This window comes from Hypanus sabinus, unplaced genomic scaffold (genome assembly GCF_030144855.1).
Source record: "Hypanus sabinus isolate sHypSab1 unplaced genomic scaffold, sHypSab1.hap1 scaffold_355, whole genome shotgun sequence".
Lineage (NCBI taxonomy): Eukaryota > Metazoa > Chordata > Chondrichthyes > Myliobatiformes > Dasyatidae > Hypanus > Hypanus sabinus.
The window spans coordinates 184,314-192,313 of record NW_026781255.1 but is presented as its reverse complement, the minus strand read 5'-3'; positions in this window follow the sequence as shown (position 1 = coordinate 192,313).

Below are 8,000 nucleotides of genomic sequence, written 5' to 3'. Positions count from 1 at the left end.
GTCGCTGCACTCCGGCTGGAGGACAATGACGGATGTGAGTGTCAGTGGATTGGCGACCTTCCCACAGTTTAAAGCGAGGCGGCATCCGAGTTCCTCGACTCACGTACCGGTGAGCAGTCGATCGCTCCTGTAAACACCATTTCCATTGTTAGAGGCGAAATAACTGAAGCGATTGTTTGTAGCGGCGACAAAGTGCAGTCAAGAAGATATAAAGCACGAGTTCTCATTTACTGACTTACAGAAGAACAGACCTACGTGTCGAACATAGACTGGACAGTCATTTAAATAAGCTGCCACGTTGTTACAAGGTCGGAGTGTCTGCACTGATAGAGACTCGGACCTAGAAAAGCAGAGACCAGCGTCACTTCAGAAAGCCCAGCGAGGTGAAATTATGAAACAGTGATGATTTCGGTACCAACTTAATTGACAAAAGAGGAAAACACTTCCATCAAAATATGAAAAATGGAAATAAAAACATGAGATGCCTGAATTCTACATTCCGGGTACACGTTTCAGTTGACGGTAGCCTCTGTGCTTAGAAACAGTGCGGATACCGCAGCAGAGAAACGACTGCGCTATATATAAAGTAACCAGCTCCGGCATCTTACCGAGGACACCAACCGCTACAAGTGAGGGATAGAAAATTCCCGCGATGTAATAAATCGCCGGAAATCCCATACTCCGTCAGAAGCAGCGTTCAGTTGTACGAAACGTTTCAGCTGCTCAGATGGACTGGTGATCGGTTTAGCAGACTTTTACTGAGGAGAGAGCAATTCCATTGAGGCAATTAGCGTGGTGATCACGTCAGGGACATTAGTGACAACCAACTGCACAAACACTTACGTTAAACTATTTATATTCACTCTATCCACTTGTCATGAATTTGACTCCTCAAGGGAGTCTATTAATTTAAAGCAAAATATGATGTGCTTTTTTTTCCCCTGTTATTTCCCATGATACCTGTCTTCAGCTATTTAATTCGCATATTTTATATCATTGTTGCTTTAAAACAGGCATTCATATTGAAGTCGAGTCATTTTGTAATATTTGACCGTGCACCTTCGCTTCTGAAATTGAGGGAAGGAGTTTGTTCTGGCGGGTGAAATGGAGAACAATTCTTTATTAAAGGGGAGCATTCGTTCATTCTTTTGTTTCGTACGTTCCAGTCATTCCGGGGGATCACAGTGACAGCTGACATGGGTTACAGTAAAATACACTGCACATATTCATCCAAACACTTTGAAAGTACCACAGCGATATTCCAGAGACCTTTGATCAAAAAGGGAGCGTTTCTTCAGGAAATTAGCGAGGGCTGTCGACAGTTTGAAGAGCAGGTTTTCCAGCACACACATGGGGCTTTTGGGATGAACCTGACCTCTGCCAGTGAAGGAATTGACACCCCACACCCGTGACTTGCCATGCAGTCTATTTAACTTTAAAGTTAATCTAAAAACCAGCCATAATTCTGCCACTATTTCTCCATCCATTCGGTCTTTGAACAAAAGTAGCAAGTGAAATCAGTAAACTATCCGCAGGTTCCTAAGCTGTTCTATTATTTGTAACGAAGTTGTATTTCCCCCCCTGATTTACTGTCAGGTATATTGCCTTTCGAGCGTCACTGTGAGTATGTGCAGAACAGCGGATGTGTCCAAGCTCACCTGTCAATCACACTTCCTTCTGCTCCTGTAGTGCACCGCTCTGTGCTGATTGTGGTTCTCGTACTGATGAGCGGCCCTCGGCTTATTGGAGAGAGTCTCATCACTCTGTTTCCATTATGGAACTCGTACTAATGTGAGGCCCTCGGTTGGCTCGAGAAAGTATCACAACTGCCCAGGTGTCCCGCGCCTTGCCCAGGTCCAGTTCATGCCTGGGACTCGGCCCTGCCAACCAATTCTGCGGTCCGCTCAGCGGGTTGTCTGCCCTGCATTCCTTGTCCCAAAGACCCATCCTCTAGCCTAGCAAAGGCCCTGCCTTCCCATGATCTCCAAGACCCTGCCTTGCCATGAACTCCCTCTAAACCCCAGGATCACCTTTGAATGCCACGTCCTTCACTCCACGGTCACCTCACCATGTTCTATCCTTTAGTCGTCCCCGTCATTCCCCTAATACTTCAGTGCCTGCGTCATGCATTTGGGTCCATTCCAGGTCCCTTTATGACATCCGGGTTGAGCACCATCTATAACATCTTAGCGCTGCTCTGTGACCTGTCACTGTCCTGTTGTAAACTCTGACTCTCTTCTATACTATCCATAATTCCACCAACTTCAACATCATTAAAAGTACAATAACTCAACATTCAACTTCCTTATTCACATCATTTTAAATCCGGGGATCACAGAACAGATCGCACAGGACACCACTGGCACCAAGGGGAAAACACTCAATCCGCAATTATTCTCTGCCTTCTTCGGCGTCAGTCCTGAATCCACAAGCCAACTTTTGCAGGATACCAAGCCTTCTGAAAGGTCGTAGCATGGGTAACCGAAGGATGATCGTCAGATCCTCACAGAATTGACCCTGGGACGTGAGAGATGATCTGCCCCTCAAAACGCCACACTGATACTCCCAAATCTAACTGAAAACTGCTTCAGGAAATTCCCCTAAATCCTGTTTCTAAGAATGTTCTCCAATAATTAGCCCGACACTGAAAACTACACTTTCACACTGTACCAGAGACTGACAGATGCAGAATTAACCCCACACTCTCCACCTGTAACAAAGACTGACAGATACAGAATGAAAAACACACTCTCACACTGTAACAGAGACTGAGAAATACAGAATGAAACCCACACTCTCACACTGTAACAGAGACTGACAGATACAGAATGAAACACACACTCCCGCACTGTAACAGAGACTGACAGATACAGAATGAACACACACACTCTCACACTGCAACAGAGACAGACAGATACAGAATTGAACCCATTCTCTCACACTGTAGCAGAGACTGACAGATACAGAATGAACGCCACAATCTCACACTGTAACAGAGACTGAAAGATACAGAATGAAACCTACACTCTGACACTGTAGCAGAGACAAACAGATACAGAATGAAACACACACTCCCGCACTGTAACAGAGACTGACAGATACAGAATGAACACACACACTCTCACACTGCAACAGAGACAGACAGATACAGAATTGAACCCATTCTCTCACACTGTAGCAGAGACTGACAGATACAGAATGAACGCCACAATCTCACACTGTAACAGAGACTGAAAGATACAGAATGAAACCTACACTCTGACACTGTAGCAGAGACAAACAGATACAGAATGAAACCCACACTCTCACGCTGTAACAGAGACTGACAATACAGAATGAAACCCACACTCTCACACTGTAACAGAGACTGACAGATACAGACTGAAACCCACACTCTCACACTGTAACAAAGACTGACAGATACAGAATGAAACCCACACTCTCACACTGTAGCAGAGACTGACAGATACTGAATGAAACCCACACTCTCACACTGTAACAAAACCTGACAGACACAGAATGAAACCCACACTCTCACACTGTAACCGAGACGGACAGATACAGAATGAAACCCACACTCTCACACTGTAGCAGAGACTGACGGATACAGAATGAAACCCACACCCTCACGCTGTAACAGAGACTGACAACTACAGACTGAAACCCACACTCTCACACTGTAACGAAGACTGACAGATACAGAATGAAACCCACACTCTCACACTGTAGCAGAGACTGACAGATACAGAATGAAACCCACACTCTCACACTGAGATAGAGAACGTGTTTGTTTGTGTGTGTGTGTGTGTGTGTGTGTGTGTGTGTGTGTGTGTGTGTGTGTGTGTGTGTGGATGTGTGTGTGTCTGTCTGCTAATAATGGCTTTTAATATGGCTTTATGTGATCGTGTGTCCCTATTTGTCAGTTCTGCATTTATTTCCGCACGGCACTGCGAAGGTAATGCCAAGAACACGGACATTTTTACGTTCAACCATGAGAAGAATCGGGTTGGAATCTATAGATGGCTGAACGTAGTTTGTTAAATTATGCCCGTATTCACACCAGGGATGGATGGTTGTGCTCGTACCCCACAGAGCAGTGAACGGCAGCCTTATCAGCTCATTGTATTCCTACAGCGAATTGCGCGCCGCAGAAGTTCAGCATCTCACTGTTCCTCGGGTGGATTCATCATCGGCTTTGTCCGTTACTTCACCGTTTCAAAATCCACAGAACCAGTGGGAAATTTTATACAGATACGTTTTAAGATATATTGGAGGTACACACTTATACACGTAACTTTAGCCGCTTAATACGCACTTTTTTCCTCAAACAATCTCCTTCTGAAATCCAACCTGGTGACTCTGTAATATCGTTATTGGTGCTTATTTGCATTAAAACCGGTGTTGACACAATATGTACTGTTTTTCTCTATCTCTGGTACAGCAGCGGATAATGTCTGTAATGCTGGTGTCATTGGTTTACATTTTGCGCCGCCTACTTGCCAACATCTGTGTTTGTGACTGACTCTGTAACAATGAAAACAGTGAGGGTTTGCGGCAAAAAACAAAACATTAATGTCAATGTGTCATATCCGGGAAAAAGTCACCGGAGCAAAGTAAGTGAATCATAGGCTCCGTCCACATTATACTGGATAATTTTAAAAACGCCTTTTTCGCGTAAAAACGATAGGCGTCCACACCAGGCGTTTTTGTAAGTACCTCTGTCAACATTAAAATGTTATTCAGCCGAATCTCTTCCTACTGGGCATGCGCAGGCCATGGACACACGGACCACCGGGTGGCCCCGATGCACCACTGCACAACATCTTCCCCACTCCCACAGAGAGGTGGCGCTGGAAACAGTTCCTACATCCACTGTGTCTTCACGGATGAAAGGGACGACAGCTACAACGAAATGCAATAAGGCTTGTTACTGGGCAAAAGTGAAATTTACTGTTACCTCATTTTGTTTGCCTGTACTTTTGCCACGTCTTTCTGTATGATTTTGCTGTATTTAACCTGTGCAATTAAACGAGTTACTGGGCAAAGGTGATGTGGTCCCAGCGTTAGCCGTCCCTTGAGCCTACAAGACTGGTGTTGTTTTCAGTTCAATGAAATAAGGCGTATTATTTCCCCATTCGCATTACGGTTCGCTAAAACAGAGAAATAATGGCTAATTAGTAGCAATTATTAGTAGTAAATAATAGTAATGTACAAGTTGTTTTCATCATTAGTAACCTATTATTCTATAAAAGAATGTCATCCTGTGCTTCAGCTACACTGAGGACGGAAACATCCAAACGCGGTGGACTCTCAACAACGTGTGATCGGTGAAGAGTTTTACTCTGCAGGCGTAAAAGAAATTTCCTCTCTGGGCGTTATTACAGCTGTTTGAGTTTACTTAGTGGCTATTTACAACTTTTATGATATTTAGAAATTGGAAATATTCCGAAAAGAATTGCAAATACTAACAGCCTTGAATTAACAATGCTTGAAGAGAGGGCTATTTGTTACACAGTGATTATAATTGTCGGTATCCCGGGTAAGTGCCTTTCGTTACTTATACAGAAACAGAGACCTCCCGCCGCTCTCAGCTACTGCTGATTTGATTTTAATCGGTGTTTATTAAAAATCCCTAAAACGCTGTCTCGTTCCTCTCAATCTCCTGTCCTGTTAATATTTTAACCTGGTTCATGCAGTCTTGTCACTGGAACTGCCTGTAATCTTCTCATTTGTGACATGTGACCTCGAACTGTACAGACACAACACAAACACCCCATGTCCAGCAAAGCCTCCCGTCATTAGCGGACCTCATTCCTTCCAACCCTGTCACGTGATCAGTAGATTGGCGTTTAAACTCACAGTAAATAGCTTTGATTTCAACTTGTGAAATTCTGTTCCCTTTTCTAATTCAGGTTCACGGGAAGTGAGCATCACAGACAATACTGATATTATTACGGTCTCTCTAATTTTCCCGATCAAATGATGATTAATGGAACAATCCGCAGCATTCTTGGGTCTACTGTCACATAAAATCCAGATAAAGGGGAATGTTCTCCATCCCTATAGGACATTTTTGAAACAAATGAGGCTTTACAGCAACTCAGTAGTGCCGTGTGCTTCGTCACCGAGGCCGGCTTGTTAGGGAAGGGTGAAAGAGACTCGTCTAAAGACAGGGATTCCGTGCGGAAGGATTCCATTTCACCATAAACGATGCGCCGCCACGGCTGTGATCCAGAGACTCTTGTCGCTCCTCAGACACTCCCGCATGCATCTTCCAGCGGCTGAGCGCCCAAGTGCAAATTTACCAATTTCCACCAAAAATTTCTCTTCCATCTTTCTGAAAGGTAAACTCATTTCCCCCTTCTATTTTCCCCTCCCAGCGCTGTTCAATTGAAGGACGATCCATTTTCTACTCTTTGACAATTCCCAAGTTTTTCCAGTCTCAAATTCTGATCTATGTTTTTTGTTATCAGCACTGTTCCCTCGCAGATGCGCGGGTATGCAGCTGCGCTAGAACTGAAATGGGTCACTCTGTAAATATTTTTTTTTTTAAATCATTGTTAATATAATTATGAAATACCGTGAAATTAACTGTATTACTGAATATAATCCATAAATGTGCTAAATACTAAACTTACCACATTTACTTTGGAACATTTTAGAGCTTCATCCTATTTGTGTTGTCATTATTTCAGGTTGCAACACTGTCAAGGATGGTCACAATAAAGACAGAAACCACCAACGCCGTTCAGTCAGAACATTTCACGTTGGCATACTCCCTGTCAGAGGTGACTGCCTGGCAGCCTTTACCTGTGTTGTGTTGTGTTTTATCATTGTTTAACATGGATATTCCAAATATAAGAAAAACATTACAAGTGCCGAGCACTTTTAAGACCGGGTAACAATGTTCTGCTCAGAGCAAAGGTTTGTCCTTGAAGGTTGCTGGGGTGCGAGATCTTGGTTTCAGAATCTGACCTTGCAATCGAATAATAACTAAAGCCTCTAGAAAGAAGCGTAGACGCGCACTTCAATTACACTACCTCTCTCCATGGAGATACCTCGCTTGTAGTTCTGTGAACAGTCTTGGTCGCCCTGTTATAGGAAAGGCAGATGTACGCTGAACGGAATGTAAAGAATATTTACAAAGATGCTGCCGGAACTCCAGGGCTTGAGTTACAGAGAGAGGTTCGGCCGAGTGGCATTTTATTCTTTGAGGCAGGCAATTCGCGGATGGCTTAATAGAGGTGCATAAAGCCACGATAATGTATTGATACAGTCATTCATCTCCGTGTGGTTGGGTAATCGTGAACAAGAGGGGGTAGACTTAAGATCAGAGGGCAGAAATGTAGCTGGATTCCGAGCGACGTTTTCTCACACAGAAGTTGCTTTGTGTATTGAACAGCCTGACAAAGGAAATGGGCGATACAGAGTCATTAACAATATTTAAAATACACCTGGACAGTTTGAGAAATGCGAAAGCCTTAGAGAGATGTGATCCAAACGCGAACGAACGCGCTCAGCTCAGATGGTCGTGCCGGTCGGCATGGAGATATGGGCCGAAGGGAGCGTTTCTGTGATCTATCATTCTTGGACTCTACTCATCGCTGCTGCATCGGTGAACGTGAGGAGACAAAGCAGCAGGTGCTCCTGTAAAGCGCTTTGTGCTGCGGTCAGGCTTTCAAACAAACCGCAAGAACACCGGTATTCTTTACTTCCACTGATAATGTCCAGCAGAGATGAACAACGGATTTTACTTCAAGCGATCAGATCATGGCTGTATCTCCACGCAAAATGTGTTTGATTTCTTTTTAATTCTTTTTTTTTGGTCTTTTTTGTCACTGCAGTTAACCTTGTGGCGATCATCATTCTCAGCCGGGGAAACTGTGGTCTTTCCAAATGCGTCACGCGGTACCTGGTGGCGATGGCTGCGGCGGATCTAATGGTGGTGATTATCGAAGTCCTGTTCTACCAGATGGGTCGAGCATACCGATTTAATTACG